Source organism: Gopherus flavomarginatus, chromosome 2 (genome assembly GCF_025201925.1).
Source record: "Gopherus flavomarginatus isolate rGopFla2 chromosome 2, rGopFla2.mat.asm, whole genome shotgun sequence".
In the NCBI taxonomy this organism is placed as follows: Eukaryota; Metazoa; Chordata; order Testudines; family Testudinidae; genus Gopherus; species Gopherus flavomarginatus.
This window is the reverse complement of record NC_066618.1, coordinates 264,629,589-264,648,381: the sequence shown is the minus strand read 5'-3', so window position 1 is coordinate 264,648,381 and position 18,793 is coordinate 264,629,589. Positions and strand designations below refer to the sequence as shown.

The window sequence follows — 18,793 nt, the reverse complement described above, 5'->3', positions numbered from 1 at the left end:
AAAGAATCCTAGGTGTGTAGTTACACACCTGTGACTGAAACAAGGGATTTGCTGAACTAACTTTGATAAAGGTCTACGCCTGGAACTTAATAGCACTTGATATGGTTTCTGAATACTGTAACAGGTTGCAAAGATAACTTAATGCTCAAGAACTGTTTAGTCTTCCGGCTCTGTAATTGCAAAGATCTCTATATTGAAAAAATGAAGTGCAACTTTACCGTATATGTTCTTCTGATACAACATCATTTTTAAGTAACAAGGCAACATTTTAAAACAACTTGAAGAAATATGGAAGAGACAAGCATATTTATTTTTTGTTACTTGGTAATTAAAGAAAAAATATCTCAGTGCCTAGAATTTCTTTTTCCATCAGTATAATTGCCTTTAATATGAATAACTAAGCTATAATTTTGTTTATAGGAGGCTTTGCATTAATCTCTTATTTACATGTTTGTTTCAGTTTCCTACATGATCAGGCAAATTATTACTGATATCTTCACTATCACAAATGCATAATGCCAGTATCTGTATCTGGCTGTGAAAGGATATTCACATCTGCACACTACTTAACAATGTGTCAGTTTTCAACCAAAAATTAGCATCATATGTGGGAGTGCACTCCATGAGTCCAGCAATCCATGAGTGGACAGGAGATATGCCAAAAAAGTATTGAATGTGGGGAAGAATATTTACTAGAAAACTAGAATATTCTCCTCAAATCTCCCTCCTGGCAACCCCACAGAAATCAATACAGATTCAAGCTGTAATGACTGACTAATCCCTACTTCATGATGGTGATCCCGATTGAAGAGGGGTTCTATAGGCAGCCACAGGCTGAGGAAGCCATGGCAGGTAGCTCCAGTACAGCACTCTGGGGATACTGAGCCAATACAGAATTAGAAAGACACCGCCTAGATGGTTTAGGGTTTGCAGGATCTGCGGGGTATGTGAGCAGACTTCATTAATTGTTTTAATAATGGGAAAAAAAGGATAAGACCTACTCCTTTAACAATTCAGGCAAAATTTCCACCAGAAAAACCTTGTGAACATTTCCTCCTGTACCGCAATACCTCCTTTGAATGTTCCCAAATGGTATGGCACAGGGAAATGGGAGGGAGGGAAAGAAGATCAGGCTCTGTCTTCGTGTGCGCTTTCATTTTTATTTGTAATTTCTAGACTGCTTTTATTAGAAGAATTTGCTAAAAAATACCTTTCATTATATACGCAGTCTATGTTTCGGAATCAAAAAGAATTCAGTGTTCATACAGAACTCAGGAATCAACCAAGTTATTATGAGGACTGACCTGAGAAACTACCCAAGCGGTACCTTCTGTTCATAGTTTGTTTAGAGGACTGTTTGAAAGGAGTTTTCTAGTAAAGAATCCTAGGATTCCTGAAAATAGCAAAGGTTAAAGACTGAACTTTGGCAGACATGTTATTTGCCTTTTTCTTAAATATTTCAGAATGCATAACATTATTGAGACAGAGGATCTACTTCAAACAAAGTGTTGAATGTTTTATCAACTTTTCATAGGAGATAAAGGAAGAAAGGGGAGGAAGTTTCCTGACATGGCTCTGCATGGGTTTATTCTGTACAGAATTCTAAATTGTTCTATTGAAAGCTCTGGAGCAATTTAAAAACAATTCAGAAAAAGCAACTTCCTGAACCCTACTAAAAGAGATTAAAGACCAAAGAAAATAGTAGCTACTCTTATGGCAGCAATTGAAGTGCCCATTTTGGTCGCACTTTTTAATTAACTGATTAGGAAGAGATCCAGGTAGCAAAAGAAAAATAATTCTTCCTTTTTTAATTACAGATGTAGGTTAGAATCTAAGGGATTGATCCTAAACTTGGTTGAAGTCAATGAGAGTCTTTCCATTTACTTTGATGGAGTTTTGATCAGGCTCTAAGTTCTCCAATGGTTCCTCTTAAGAGATCTATCTATGAAAGAAAAAAGAAAAACCAACCTTGAAAGACATGGACTGACATATCCAGACCTGGAATATCCAAAACTGTATATTTTATTGTGACCATTATTACAGTAGCTAAATGTCATATTGTAATCAGAAAAATCTCATTTCTGCCCAGCGTGACCACATTCTTCACATCCCTCCATTTGTTTTCACAGATTTTGTGAGGCTGCTTGCTCACTTGCCTTTTACCTGAAGGGTTGATGGCTAGCTACTTTGAAGCTATTGATATTAAGAAGAAATATGCATATCAATTCAAATTAAGTTGATTTCCAGTCAAAAGGCTTGGGAGTCCAAATATAAGCATATTTTACTAGTATTTGCAATAAAATTATATCTTCCACAAATTTAACTGCAAATATTTTTGCTTAAGCCCTAATCTTTGAATTAGGTCTCTCATGTATTTTTAAACAGTTAAGCACATATTTCCAATACTATTTGTACGTAGGTTGTTTTTAGCAGAGTAATTTAAGCAGGGAGATAACACTGAAAATCCAAGCAAGAGAAAGCTATGTCTTGAATCTTAATCTATTTAAATAATTTCAGTTCAATTTACACTTAAAAGTTAGACTTTGGTTTCTCAATTCACTTAGTTATCATTCTAATGATCAAAGTATGATAAATCTAACAGAAATCCAGAAAATTAAAAAATGCAGTAAAGTACTCTTATCATTTAAAAAAACCTAAGCAGTTTGAAAACCTTTAACTAAATAAACTATTTTTAATTAAATAACTTTGACAACTACTTTTAATTGGTTGTCAGTGGTTGTCTTGCACTTTTAGAACCTGGAAGAGGAGGTTACTTGCCTGTAACTGGAGGTTTTTCAAGATGTATGGTCCCTAATCGGATTCCAGCATGAGTGTGCATGCATGCCATGTGCCAGAGCCAGAAGGTTTTGTCCATGTGTCCCCTCGTGCTTGCAGCTGAGGTTATAATAGGCCTTGCAGGTTGATGCCCCTCCAGATCCCTCTTACTGCTAAGCAGTGGAAGCTGCAGCAGAGGGGGATGGAGGATGGATACTGGAATCCAAATAGGGACCACAAATATCAAAGACTCTCCAGATACAGGTAAGTAACCTCTTCTTCTTTGAGGGACGGTCCCTATATGGATTCCAATGTGGGCGAGTAGCAAGCAGCGATCCTCAAATGGAGGTGGGTGTGAGGATGTGCTCGGGAGCACAGCTAGGGATGACGACATGGCCCCTTGAGCCTGGGTTGAAGTGTGACATGATGATGTCAGTTGGAATGAGGCTGGAGAGGATGTAGCATTCATGAATGCACCCACAGACCCATTTGGAAATGCACTGGGAGGAGAGGGTGTGCCTGTTACAACAGTCAGCAATGGAGACAAAGAGTCATAGCAAGTCATGGAAGGAGGCAGAATACTAGGAAATGGCGGTTGTCAAGGACTCTGTCCAGGGTTGGAGTTGTGATGTTTGGGGTAGAAGACTGGGAGGAGAATACACTGATTCAAGTGGAACTCTGACACCACCTTAGGGGGGAATTTAGGGTGGAGAGGCAGGGAAACTTTCATCTCTGTTGAAGGTCATGCAGTGGGGTCAGCCATCATGGCCATCAGTTCACTGACTTGTCTAGCCAAGGTGATGGCTACTAAGAAGATCACTTTCATGGAGAGATGAGATGAGAAAGGGAGGACATTGCCATGGGCATGAATTGAGGTTTCAAGATTGAGGTCTCAGGATGGCGCTGGTTTGATTATAGGTGGGAAGATATTGATTAACCATTTTAGGAAGGTGTGTGAACACAGAAGTGCCATCCACCAGCGGAAGAAAGGCACTGAGTGCTGCGAGGTGGACTTGAATGGAGCTAAGGGCTAAGTCAAATGTTTCGAGTTTGAGCAGACAGGTGAGGACAGTAAGTATGGATATCATAGATAGCAGGTATTGGTGGCTGAGAGTCCAGGAGGTGAAGCACCTACATTTCACTTGGTAGCATGCCCTGGTGGAGGACTGTCTGTTTTGGTTAAGGATACATCGTACGGGGGTGAAGCACACCCTATCTCCGAGCTTCATCCAAAAACTACAATGTGAGGTGAAGTGGGATTGGGATGACAGAGGTGGCCCTGGTCTTGCATGCGGAGATCCAGTAGGGTGCAGAGGCAGAGTGGTAAAAGGACACAGAGGGTCAGAATGTCTCTAAACCAAAACTGGCAGGACCAAAATGGGACTATGAGGATTACTGTTGGATGATCCTGGCAAATCTTGCAGAGAATTTGCAGCAGCAGGAGGATGGAAGGAAAGTGTCATGGAGAATGTCTGACCAGGGGAGAAGAGCGGCATCACCCAGCAAGTCCCACCCTACTGCCCTGCAGGAGCAGTACAGTGGATGTCTGTGGCTCTTGCGAGTGCCAAAGAGGTCCCATCACAGCATGCCTCACTTGCGGAAGAGGCACTAGAGTGTGGTGTCATGCAGTTCCCGCTCATGGCTCAGGCAGAGTGTCTTGCTGAGCACATCTGCCAGTGAGTTCTGGGTGCCCAGGAGGTATGTGGGCTGAAGTGTAATCTGATCCTTGATGAACCAGTTACAGAGACGGATGGACTCCACACAGAAGTGGGGGGACCTGGTGCCAGCCTGTTGGTTGCTATAAGTTACTGCAACAGTATCTTTATGCTCTGTCTGGGGCACCTTAGGAGCTGAAGCAGCAAGGTCAACACAAAACTTCACTCCCAACCAGCCATGGCTTGGGGAGACAACACTGCATTTGTGCTGAGTTGTGGATGGGGACTTGCCCTTATACCCATAGTCATGCTTCTTGTGCTCAGGGCAGGATTTCATCAGCACTGATGGATCTGCCACCTGGAAGGTAGCCAGAGTGGCACTCACTGCTAGCAAAGGTTGCCACACCAGTGATTTTGCCAATCCTGGATCCAACTGCAGACATGGGCACATAGTTTGCTCCATGAGGAACTTTTGGAAACTAGGTTCCCTGGCCTTTGGCATCTGGAGTGGGAACGAGAGGCAGATGGAATAGCAGGGGGCAATGTGAGGGTATGTCTACACTACGAAATTAGGTCAAATTTATAGAAGTCTTTTTTTAGAAATCGTTTTTATACAGTCGATTGTGTGTGTCCCCACACAAAATGCTCTAAATGCATTAAGTCAGCGGACTGTGTCCACAGTACCAAGGCTAGCGTCGACTTCCGGAGCATTGCGCTGTGGGTAGCTGTGCGCAGCTATCCCACAGTTCCCACAGTCTCCACTGCCCATTGGGATTCTGGGTTGAGATTCCAATGTCTGATGGGGCAAAAACAGTGTCAGGGGTAGTTCTGGGTACATGTCAGGTCCCCCTCTCCCTCTCTCTCTCTGTGAAAGCAACAGAAGACAATCGTTTTGCGCCTTTTGTCCTGGGTTATCTGAGCAGATGCCATACCACAGCAAGCATGGAGCCCGCTCAGCTCACCACCACCGTACGTCTCCTGGGTGCTGCATTGCTAAACAGCAGCATTGCTAAACAGCAGCAGCTCATTGCCTTTTGGCAGCAGATGGTGCATTACGAATGGTAGCCATCGTGATCATATTCCTAGGTGCTCTTTTAGCCGACCTCGGTGCGATCAGTCAGGGGCGCCTGGGCAGACATGGGAGTGACTCAGCCAGGTCATTCCCATCTTCTGCTGAGCACTCAGGAGATGACGATGGCTAGCAGTCCTACTGCACCGTCTGCTCCCAGCCTAAGATGTAAAAGATAGATGGATCAAAACAAGAAATTGACCCAATTTGTTTTGTGAAATCAACGGCCTGCTAAAACCAAGGTTTTGAGTTCAATCCTTGAAGGGGCCAATCTGTGTGACAGTTGTTTGTGTTTCTCCTTGATGCAAAGCCACCCCTTTTGTTGATTTTAATTCCCTGTAAGCCATGTCATCAGTCACCCCTCCCTTCGTCAGAGCAATGGCAGACAACTGTTTAACGCAAAACCAGGCGAGGAGGCGATGGCAGCGCAGTGACGAGAGGAACATGGTCATAGAGTTCTCACAAAGCATGGGCCAGGCTTCATTGTGTGGACGGGTCCAGAGTTAAATCGAGGTAACACTGCTAAATTCGACCTAAAGTCGTACTGTAGACGAGACTTGAGTTTCACTGAGGCAGTACAAGCTCATTGCACACAGAGAAGGAGTGCAGGCACAAGGCATGGTTTTTAAATCTGGCTTTCAAGGCATACTTCCCAGGAAGGCAGTTGTCCCCAATGGGGAAAGAACTCTGAGACTGAGATAAGAGAGGATTACTCACTCTGTGCAGTAACTCAGGGTCTTCAAGATGTGTGTCCCTTCGGGTGCTCCCCTGTAGGTGCGGTAGTGTCTCTGCACCTGAGTTCTGAGATCTTCAGTAGCAGTGCCTGCTGGGCCGCACATGCTCTACTCCCAGTTTCATGCTCTGAGCCACTGTGTGTTCCAACTTCCCTGAGTCTTCTGTACTGCAGAGTTTACATTTGAACAATGAAGTAGAGGTGAGGAGGGCAGGTAGTAGAGCACACATAGGGACACACATCTCAAAGAACCTCAGTTACTGCACAGCGTGAGTAACCTTCTCTTCTTCTTCTTCTTTGAGTAGTGTGCCTATGGATGCTCTACTGTAGGTGACTCTAGAGCAGTGCCCCTACTTGGAAGGCTGGGGCTTCGGAGTGACATCTACTAAGGAGGATAAGACACTGTGTCCTAGTAGGATGTCTGAGGCCCTGTCGTGGGTGATTGTGTAATGTTGGCTGAAGGTGTCCATGGATGTCTAGGTAGCTGCCTTACATATGTCCATAACAGGTACGTTATTCAGAAAAGCTATAAGGTGGACAGTGCTCAAGTGAAATGCCTCTGAATTCCAGGTGAGGACTGAAGTTAGTGTCATCAATAGCAAAGGTGGATGCACTCTGAGATCCATTTAGAAAGATGTTGTTTGGATATGGTTGACCCCTTTGATCTTTTGGCAACAGAAAGGAATAAGCATGGTGAATAGGTCGCTTTAGATGGAAAGAGGACAGTACTGTAAGAAATTCGGGTGTAATCGTAACTAGGGCTGTCAATTAATCACAGTTAACTCAAGCGATTACCGTATATACTTGTTCATTAGCCTGTTCGTTTATAAGCCAACCCCCCAAAATGGATAGGTAAAAATAGCAAAAACTGTATGACCCTTTCAAAAGCCAACCCCATATTTCAGGGGCTGGAAAACTTTGGCTCCCAACCGCTGATGGGTCGGGACATTTTGTTTACTTGGAGTGTCTGCAGGCATGGAACCCCTCAGCTCCCTCTGGCCGCGGTTCGTTGTTTCCAGTCAATGGGAGCTCCAGGAAGTGGTGTCACTTCCCACTGCTCCCATTGGCTGGGAATGGCGAACCGTGGCCACAGGGAGCTGAGGGGCTCCAGGCTTGCAGATACTCCAGGTAAACAAAATGACAATGTATTGAATTCAATGATTCCATAGAGTTTAAAATCATCAAATTTTGGTGTACACCAGCTTATAAGCCGACCCCTGCTCTTTGATGAGTCAGTTTATTACCAAAAATATTCAGCTTATGAACGAGTATATATGGTAACTCAAAACAAATTAACTGGATTAAAAAAATTAATCATGATTACTTGCAGTTTTAATTGCACTGTTAAAGAAGAATAGAATACCAATTTAAATTTATAAATATTTTTGGATGTTTTTGTACATTTTCAAATATACAAAGGGTATGCTGCTAATTTTATATTATTTTATTACAAATAATTGCACTAAAAAAAGATAAACAAAATAAATAGTATTTTTCAACTCACCTCATACAAATATTGGAGTACAATCTCCATTGTGAAAGTGCAACTTACAAATATAGAATTTTTAACATAACTGCATTCAAAACAAAACAATGTAAAACTTTAGAGCAAGGATCTCAAACTCAAATCACCATGAAGGCCACATGAAGACTAGTACATTGGCCCAAGGGCCGCATCACTGAAAACTTTTCATACAACGATACAAAAATATAGTCAAAAATGAAAAAAATGAAGAGTAATATAGTATGCTATTTAAAGTCAATGTATTAACTTTTTAAAAACTAATGAGAAGAAAGGTTTTAAAAAAATATAAACACCTGTAACTATTTCTTATGTGGTCAGTAATACTGATAATGATCTACACTAACAGTCTATCAACATAGCTGTAATGGCAGGGACTTTTTAAAGTAACTATTCATACAAAATACATTACCACTTTTAACAAACATTCTTCCCAACTACTCATAGCAAAGAATCATACATGCTGAACTTCATACATCAGACTGCTCATCTAGTCCATGAGGCCCCGTCCCTGCCCTGCCTCTTCCCATCCCTTCCCCGACCCCATTCCAACTCCTTCCCCAAAGTCTCTGCCCCAAATCTGCCCTCCACCCCTATTCCAACCCCTTCCCCAAATCCGAGCCCCACCTCTTCTCCACCTCCTCCCCTGAATGTGCTGCATCCCTGCTCCCACCCCCCCAGCTCCTGGAAAGTCCTATGTGCCGCCAAACAGCTGTTCAGCAGTGGGAAGCGTTTGGAGGTAGGCGGAGGAGTGGGGATGTGGCACGCTTGAGGGGGTAGTGGGGAAGAGGAGCTTGGCTGCCAGTGGAGTCGGTGCCTATGGCAGGCTGCAGGAAATAACTCCATGGGCCACGTGTTTGAGACCCCTTCTTTATAGCCTACAAGTCCACTCAGTCCTACTTCTTCCTCAGCCAATCGCTAAGGCAAACAAGTTTGTTTACATTTATGGGAGATAATGCTGCCCGCTTCTTATTTACATGTCACCTGAAAGTGGGAACAGGCATTCACATGACACTTTTGCATCCAGCGTTGGGGGGGGCGGGATTGGCTCTGCTTTGAGCAGGGGGTTGGACTAGGTGACCTCCTGAGCTCCCTTCCAACCCTGATATTCTAAACAAGGTATTTATGTCCCAGATATGCTAAACATTCATATGCCCCTTCATGCTTCGGCCACCATTCCAGAGGACATGCTTCCATGCTGATGACAGGTTCTGCTCAATAACAATCCAAAGCAGTGTGGAGTCAGATACGACTAACAGAAAATTGATTTTCTTTTTTGGTGGTTTGAGTTCTGTAGTTTCTGCATCAGAATGTTGCTCTTTAAGACTTCTGATAGAATATTCCACACCTCATCCTTCTCAGATTCTGGAAGGCACTTCAGATTCTTAAACTTTGAGTTGAGTGCTATCTTTAGAAATCTCACATTGGTACCTCCTATGTTTTGTCAAAGCTGTAGTGAAAGGGTTTTTAAAATGAATAATGTGCTGGGTCATCATCTGAGACTGCTATCACACAAAGATATGGCAGAATGCAGGTAAAACCATAAAGCAGGAGACATACAATTCTCCCCCAAGAGTTCAGTCACAAATTTAATTGACTCATTTTTTTCACGAGCGTCATCAGCATGGAAGCATGTCCTATTTTTTAGTGCATTTATGTAAAACACATTCTACATTTGTAGGATGCACTTTCATGATAAATAGATTATCTTTTTTACAGTGTAAATATTTGTAATAAAAAATAATAATATAAAGTGAGCACTATATATTTGTATTGTGTTGTAATTGAAATTAATATATTTGAAAATATAGAAAACATCCAAAAATATTTAAATATATTGTATTCTATTGTTTAACAGTGCGATTAAAACTGAAATTAATCGCAATTATTTTTTGAATCATTTGACAGCCCTAGTTCTAACACAACCTTATCTTTGTAGAAAATTGTGAACGAGGGATACACCATGAGGACACCTATTTCTCTTACCCTCTGAGCAGATGTGATGGCTACAAGAGGCCATTTTCAATTATAGATGCATTAGCAGGACGTTGCCATAGGTTCAAACAGGGGGCTGGTGAGACAGTGTAAAATTAGGCTGAGATCCCAAGGTGGGATTGGGTCTAATACTTCAGGGTAAAGGTTTTGAAGGCCCTTAAGGAATCTATTTGTAATTGGGTGGGTAAATACCAAATGACCTTCTATCTTGGAGTGGAGAGCAGTAATGGCGGCTAGCTGTATGTAAACGTAGCTTATGGATAGCCCTAATCTTCTGAGCTCTATAATGTAATCCAAAATGAGTAGTAAAGGAGCGCTCATTGCTGAGACATGTGTGGAGTCATACCAAGTCCAGAATCTTTTTTAGTTATGTAGGTAAGTATAGCATGTTGTTGAACATCTGCTATTTAAAAGAATCTCCTTTACCTCTTCTGAACAGGTCATCTCCAGATCCTGGAACCATGAAGGAGCCAGGCCTTAAAATGGAGACGTTTTAGATGCGGATGGAGAACTTGGCCTGCATCCAGCAAAAGGAGGTGTGGAGTCGACTGCAGGTTGATCATTGGACAGACTGTCATGCACAAGAGGTAAGGATGCCATATCTGTTATGGCCATGTTGAGGCTGTGAGAATTACTCTGGCTCATTCCACTTGTATCTCGTGAATCATTTTGAATAGTAAGAGAAAGAGTGGAAAGGTGTAGAGGAGGAGTGCATCCCATGTAACAAGGAAAGACTCCCCCAGATATTGGTGGGTATTTGATGGGTTTGGGTGTGGCAAATAGATCTATGTTCAGGAATCCCCAGCAGTTGAATATGTGCTGTAGGGTTCTTAAGTCTATCTCCCACTCATGTTCCTGTGAGACCCTCCTGCTCAGTAAGTCTGCCATTATGTTCAGGTGTCCAGATAGGTATGCTGGCAGAGATGTTGATGTCATGTTGGATGCATCAGTTCCACAATTTTAGTGCTCCCCCTTGTCAATATAAAACAAGCAGGCAATGTTGTCTATCATTACTCTTATGGTCTTTTGCCTGATTATTGGTAGAAAGTGAAGGCATGCATTCTAGGAAGTAGATGTGCAACATGGATTCTGACAGGGACCGCTTGCCCTGTACCATGTGAGTCTGTAGATGTGCTCCCCAACTGAATAGTGAAGCATCGGTATCAAGGATGGTGGTGGTTGAAGGAAGGGAATCCCCAGGCAGACATTCTGGAATTGTGTCCACCATTCTAATGATTACTTGACCTTGAGCGGTATCGAGAGAAGTTTGTTCAAACTGTGTCGGTGGGGTACGTACACTGTTCCTAGCCATCCCTGGAGATAGCGCATATGTAATCTGGCACGTTTTATCACCACTGTGGTTGATGCCATATGAGTGAATGCAACAGGGTGCTGGCTAGGAGAAACAAGCCAGTCCCCTGTTAGCCCTGTTCCAGGGGAAGAAGGGTAGCAGTTGGGCTGGCTGAGGGGCCACGCCCTAATTACCAGAGTGGGTCCACCTGCAGGTCTGGGTAGTCAGCCTGCCCTGTAAAGCTGGCTAAGAGACAGGAAGCAGGAAGAGACAGGAAAGGCAGGAGCGTGGGTTCTAGATCCTTGCTGATTGGAAAGTTAGCAGTCTCCCAGAGTGTTGGTCTCTGTAAATAATAGGTGGTGGGAACGGACACAAACAATAGAAGGACATAGGTGCTGCACTTCAGTTGGTCTCTGGCTGTGTTTGTGGAGCTGGGAGAAGGCACCACTATAGTAAGCAACTGTAGGCAAGTTCTGGTGGAGGTGTGTGCTGGTCCTCACGGTTGAGATGAGACTGACTATTGTGGAGAATCTGAGCTGAGAAAAAAGTTCTTGCCTCTATAGCATCTAGTTGGGGCCTCAATAAACTCTGGTTGTTGGACTAGTGTCAGCATTGATTTTTGTATGTTTATCTGGACGCTGAGTTTCCAGAAAAGGTCCATCATTTTTGTTATGGCTTTGAGCATGTCAACTCTGGGTTGAGCCATGAGGAGGCAGTCTTTTAGGTATGGGAATATTATAATCCCTTGTTTGCAGAGGTGCACTGCCATCTCTTCCAGGACTTTGGAAAATACCTTGGGTTCTGTAGAGGGGCCAAAGCGTTGTACCTTGTATTGACAATGGTCAGACCTCCGTCAAATCTGATGAACTTCCTGTGGGAAGGGTGTATGATAATTTGGAAGTACATGTCTTGGTGGTTGAGAACTGAGAACCAGTCCCCCTGTTCCAGTGCTGGGATTATTGTTGATAGTGTGACCATCTTGAACTGTTGTAGTTTGACAAACTTTCTGAGGTTCCTCAAGTCTAGGATAGGTCTCCACCTGCCAGATTTTTTTGTGTGTGAGGGGGGGATTACAAAATAGTGGGAATAAAAGACTTTCCCTCTGTGTTGGAATGGGACCAGTGCTACAGCTCCCAGATGCAGTAGGTGGGTTTATTTTTTCTTGTAGAATTTGCTCATAAGAAGGATCTGTGGGAAGTGGGATGGGGAGGTTTGAGAGGAGGTCTCTGTCACCTGCATTGTGGATCATAATGCCATTGAGTGGAGGAAGGGGAAGGTCAAGATCTCGGGGTAGGTTGATATCTACCCTGTCTTCTCTTTGGTGCTAGAGTATAGATACCAAGTGAGCATAGTGTTGCTCTGGAATCCATTAGTGAATGAAGGGACTCAGTGTGCTTGGCAAAGAGTTTGGATCCTTCAAACAGGAGATTCCCCCTGGGGAACTCCAAGAGGTGAAGCCATGAAGCCCATCTCACTACAACAGATGTCACAATGGACCAGCATTGTAGTGTGATACATGCCAGAAGTTGTCCTTCTGTCACCAGTGCCTGGAACTGCTCTTCTTTGTCCTCTTGGAGATGTTGACTAAACTCACGGAATTTGGAATAGTTCACATGATTATACTTGGATGGAAGTGCTTCATAATTAGCAATTTGAAACTGGAGCATGGCTGAAGAATATGACTTGTGACTAAAGTGGTCTAGTCTCTTCCAGTCCTTGTCATATGGCATTGTTTTAGGACAACAGCAGCGCATACATTCTCATCCACTGCATTTAGAGCAAGATGTGAGAAGAAGAATTCCATTATGTCCTTGGCAGGGACACAATACTTCTTATCTGCTTGCTTGCAGGTAGCTAATATTAATGCTGTGGTCTGCCAGATCAGCTTGCATGGATCCAACAAGGCCTCATTGATTGGAAGTGCCATCTTTGCCAGTGTAGAGGTCTGCAATATGCCAAGCAACTTGTGATGTTGCTCTCTACCTTCCCGCATTGGGATCTGGAGAGAGTCAACAATCCTTTGGAACAGTTCTTCAAATTGTTTAAAATCATCAGCTGATGTTGGAGATAGTGGGATAATGGCTTTTCAGGGGAGGATGAGAAGATGTTGGCTGGCAGTGTAACCTCTTCCTCCATGTCTTCCAACAATTCTGGCTCTGGTTCAGGAGGCCGAAATACCAGTGAGGATGGAGAGTATATGTGTCTGTCTGTGATTGGTGACAGTTTGGGAAAGTCCCAAATAGTCCCAAAAGGGCCAATGTGGGGGAATAAGCATCCATGGGCTCCTGTACCAAAGATCTGCTTCACTTCTGGTCTCTGGATATCAACGGTGCGAGTATGATTCTCTGTGTGAAGCCCCTTGATATGATGTGGAGGGTGAGAGGCGCAATTGAGTACTCCTCTTCTTCCTCCTCACTGAGGAAGGGCAGTGCGGTCCTGGATAGTGAAGGAGAGTGGCATGGTATAAGTTTCAGAGGGGTAGCCGTGTTAGTCTGGATCTATAAAAGCAGCAAAGAGTCCTGTGGCATCTTATAGACTAACAGACATTTTGGAGCATGAGCTTTCGTGGGTGAATACCCACTTCGTCAGATGCATCTGACGAAGTAGGTATTCACCCACGAAAGCTCATGCTCCAAAACGTCTGTTAGTCTATAAGGTGTCACAGGACTCTTTGGTGGTATAAGTTGCAGTTCCAGGGAAGAGAGGCATGAACCATTGGGAGCTCAGTACAGAGGAGAGGAGACTCTGGGTTGTCAGAAACGATCAAGTCTATTGAGAAGTGGAACTCTTGCAGTACTGGCATAATCATAGGTACTGGTGGCTGTGTGTTTGCGGGGGGAGTGCCATGCAAGGTCTAGGTAATGGTGCAGATGTTTTGGATGTTGACAGTGCCGAATTTAGAGTCCATTCTGTCAAATGACCAGTAGATTGCACTACGGACTGCATTGGTGTTGGAGGATGCATCAGTCATGTGTGTCAATGATGCAGTGGGTACCAATTTTGAGGTCTTTGATTTGTCCTTATTGGTCCCGAATGACTGTGTCCCATTTGCTGTCCTACCCTCTTAGGGTCCTTGAACCTCTCAACAATACCAGAGATACCTAGACAGTCAAAGGAACTAGGTCTCATCCCAGAAGATGTCAAGGCTACCGAACTCACAGGGGATGCCTTTCTTTGAGGTAGCAAGAGAGTGTAAATTTTCTTTTTGTAGTGGGGGTCAGCAGATGACAGTGCTGATGGTGGAGGAAAGGTATCGGGGCCAGATTCTGAGGCTGGTTGCAATGAACTCTCCAGTAGTAAAAGTTTTATTTTCAATTCATGGTCCTTCCTGGACCATGCCTTTAATTTGAGGCAGTGGGTGCATTTCTGAGATACGTGCTCCTCACCCAAACAATGTATGCACCCTGAGTAGCCATCACTCACACTGATGGCCTCATAACAGGAGAGTCACCTTTTAATCCTGGCAGATCCAGGCATAACCCCAAGTAGAGAGAACTTCTCAGTAGGAAAGGGCATAGAGAAGGAAACCTATGCTAATCTAAAGAGTAACAGGGAGAAAACAGCAAAAGAAAAAAAATTGAGAGAGAAGGGATAAAGGGAAGAAAAAATAAAGGAAACGTACATACTAAGAACTTGCAACAGAAGCAGTAATATCACTACAGATGTATGAACGCCTCTGCTAGGGATTCCGTCCCCGACCAAGGGTGGTTGAGAAGGAACTGAGGATGATTGGACCACGCAGCACTATATAGCCAAAGCTTACATCAAGAGGCAGGGAGGAGCACATGTGCAGCCCAACAGGCACTTCTACCAAAGATCCCCAATTCCAGGTGCAGGGGCACTATTGTACCTACAGTGGTGCACCCATAGAGACACTACTTGAAGAAGAACCTAACTAACTACAACTCTAAAAAAAGGCTATAAAACAAGAAAATACTATAACTATATACAAGAAAGGAAGAACAGACAAAGTCACTCACTTAGCTAAGCTAACAGCGTGAAGGAACAGGGGTTCCAACTCAAGCCATGCAGTGGTAAGAAGGAACTGGAGAGGCATTGACCCACACAACCTTTTATAACCTGAGCAGCAAACATGAGGGGATACATGGCTCACATATGAGTCAACAGACACAGCTACTAAAACCTTCCAGCTCCTGTGCATACGCACCTATGTTGGAATCCATATTGGGCCATCACTCAAAAAATAGATCATTTCTTTCCTTACAGATTTGGTCCTCCATTTGGCAAACATATTTTGCTATATCCAATTATGCAAGACTGAGGCATGGCTGGGATTTGTTTTTGCTTTTTGACTTGTTCTCACTATACCACCAGCAGCAGAAATGTGCACATGAAGTACAATATGTGGAAACAATGGTTTAAAGCAGGAGGAGTGCTGTAAGAAAAGGAAATAGGCATGCACAGAAAGCCTCTTCCCTCCACATGAACAGCAAAGCAGGAATCCTCTTTAACGTATCTGAGTGCCTTACTAGGTGCATCTAATTAGATTCCTACCATACATGTTCAATAACAGAATGGGAACCACATTCTGACAGTCAGAGGCTATGTGCAACTCCCATCTAAACTGCTGCATATGCTCCAATCAACAGCATACATTGACTGGCAGTTAACTTCTACACACATTGCATGCTGAGCAGTGCCCCAACCCTTCTCTTGAAATCCTGTCCTCGCTGACAGGATCCCTATGGCACAAGGCATGGTAGACTGTTTCTCTGCTTCTCATCTCTGCATGGATCTGACTGCTGCAGATTAAACTATGAGGGGAGTTTCCTGATCCACATTGCTCAGCCATATGGTCAGTGTTCAACCATTAGCCAAGCCAGTATCTATAGCTATATTTAAGAATGTATTACAGTTACCAAAAATAGAACATGACCCTTAAGACACTGGACATAAAATTGTTATGCCACATTTGTGTTAGTACTGGAAAATGAGGGACAACAAACTATTATGACTTTTCCGTGTTGGTAAAACACTAGCATAATCCATATTTTATATCACATAAAAGCCAAACATTGTACAGGATATCCATTCTGTGAATGTCTGAGTGCAAAGTGCTGAGGAATATAGAAGCTCTCTTGATACTATAGGGTGCAAAACCAGGATTTCTGCTGTTCCTTTCACAAATGCACATAGAAGGAGAGCTTCTTTTACTCTTCTCTTACACTCACACTCAGGGGCAGCTCTATGTTTTTTGCCGCCCCAAACACGGCTGGCAGACGGTTTTCGGCGGTTCCTTCCCCCAGGCCAGCAGCGGGTGCTGAGTGGGACCCTGGCTGGCAAGGGGCCAGCAGCAGGAACCCCAGAGCGGCGGCAGGCTGAGCCGCTCTGCGCACCCCGCATGCCAACAAATATTGGCTCACGTGCCACCTTTGGCACACATGCTGTAGTTTGCCAACCCCTGACCTAAAGCAATCTGAGATGCAATCATTAACCATTAAAAGGTAATTTAAATACTAACAGCTCCCAAGATTCACACACTCCTCCTTCCCCCACCCCCAAAATGTAACCAGTATGATACATACATCATAAATCCAGGTATTTGTGTATCCTCTTCACTGCATTGTTTAACTGAGGGCTTACTATCTTACTAAATTTAGAGCTTGATATTCTAAACATATAGACAAAAATACCTTTATAGATACAAGTGGTTGTGTGTATGTACTTTCAAGACCACTCTTAGATTCTAAGCTCTTTGGGGTGGGGTAGAGTTTATTTTATTGAACTGTTACATACCTAGCACACCTTGGGTGCTACATAAATAATAAGTGATCATGTGCCACATGGACTATGTTTGAAGAAATATATTTCTAAACCACACTAAAATACAGTCTGTCACAGCAATTAAAAACCTGTGGCTGGCCTGAATCAGCTGACGGGCTCAGAGGGCTTGGGTTGTGTGATGCTGTATGATTGAAACATGAGCCATTATATCATTAATATTGCCACTGTTAGTAAATTGCAACAAATCTTGTATAAAGTATATCATGTAAGGTGTCAATGCAAAAGTTACAATCTATCAAATATGATTATCCTGTTTGTATGCATGTATCATCTTTGTATCTAAAGTTATGAATATTGACTATGTTCCAATAATTCAGATATGTTTGCTTCTGGGATAACGCCCACAAGGTAATTTACATCCAGTCTGGCCAGCACATTGTGAATGGACTGTTCAAGTCGATGGCCCATTAAAAGACACTTAGCTCACACAATAGACCATGGAAGAACCTGTCCCTGCTGGATGGACATTTTAGCCAAAATAATCAGCTCCTATGACTCATCAAAGCATGCAAGAGCATGTGACTTGCTCATGTGAGCCTGTACTCCACCTTGTACCTGTAATTTTCCACAAACTAAGACTGAGAGAATTCCCTGTACATGGGAGAAAGTATAAAAAGCCCTGGAAGCATCTCTATTTTGCCTCTTTCCTGATCTGATCTCTGGACTTACACTGAAAGGAGCATTACAACCAATGGACTGAGGATCTTCCAATCTTTTGGAAGTTACGAGAGACTTTACAAGCCAGCAGTTTATTACATCATGACTACAAGTCTGATCCAAGAACTTTGCAATGAGTGCATGTATTTGTTTTCCTTGACCATCATAACACTCTCCTCTTTCTTTTCTCTTAGATGTAAGCAGGGTCTGTACGAACTCTCCCCTGACAGCTAGTTGGGGAGGAGGAGAGACTTCAGGAGCTGTATTCACATGCACACACCTACTCTGCATAGCTATCTAGCAGACAGGAGCTTTGTAGCCCCAAGTGATCAACTTTGGCTGGTGTTGGGTTACAAATCACTTTAGTACTGAATGTTTGGGTAATGAAATGTTTTCGATGTTGTCTTTATTGTCTGAGTAAAGGGGGGCAAAACTGTGCTTAACCTGCCCCAAATGAGGAGGCCCCTATCATAACCTAGTCCCAGATTTGGACCTTAGCGTCCAAAATATGGGGGTTAGCATGACAACCTCCAAGCTTAGTTACCAGCTTGGACCTGGTAAAGCTGCCACCACCAAAAAAATTAGAGTGTTTTGGGGCACTCTGGTCCCCCCAAAAACCTTCCCTGGGGACCCCAAGACCCAAATCCCTTGAGTCTCACAACAAAGGGAAATAAACCTTTTCCTTTCCCCCCTCCAGGTGTTCCTGGAGAGAGACACAGAAGTAAACTCCGTGAATCTAAACAGAGGGATTCCACCCTCTTTATTTTCAGTCCTGGAAACATAAGCACGTCCCTCTTCACCCAGAGGGAATGCAAAGTCAGGCTAGTAAATCTAACACACACAGATTTCCCCCTAACTTCTTCCTCTCACCAACTCCCTGGTGAGCTGCAGACTCAATTCCCTGGAGTTCCCCACTAAAGAAAAACTCCAACAGGTCTTAAAAGAAAGCTTTATATAAAAAGAAAGAAAAATACATAAAAATGGTCTCTCTGTATCAAGGTGACAAATACAGGGTCATTTGCTTAAAAGAATATTGAATAAACAGCCTTATTCAAAAAGAATACAATTCAAAGAACTTCAGCAACTATATCCATGTAAATACAAAAAGAAAAACAATAGAAACCTTACTGCCTTACTATATTGTACTTACAACTTGGAAACAGAAGATTAGAAAGCAGGAAACAGAAATCACTTCTCATAGCTGAGAGAGTGCAGGCAGAAAGCCCAAGAACAAAGGACTCCCACACAAACTTCCCTCCACCCAGATCCGAAAAAGTCCCGTTTCCTGATT

General features: G+C 43.3%; 1 protein-coding gene across 36 annotated transcripts in view; it reads right to left on the bottom strand.

The window, feature by feature from the left end:
• RIMS2 (regulating synaptic membrane exocytosis 2) overlaps nucleotides 1-18,793 on the bottom strand; it is an 885,358-nt gene that overhangs the window by 636,614 nt on the left and 229,951 nt on the right. For 17 of the 36 annotated variants that reach the window (XM_050940533.1, XM_050940532.1, XM_050940535.1 and 14 more), the window contains exon 1: nucleotides 1,305-1,414. The exons of 4 other annotated variants lie outside the window; for them this stretch is intronic. The gene's annotated coding sequence lies outside the window, so the exon portion shown is untranslated. Of the gene's footprint in view, nucleotides 1-1,304; nucleotides 1,416-18,793 lie in introns of those variants that run through there. 15 more of the 36 variants (XM_050940540.1, XM_050940566.1, XM_050940544.1 and 12 more) reach the window with 2 other exon arrangements.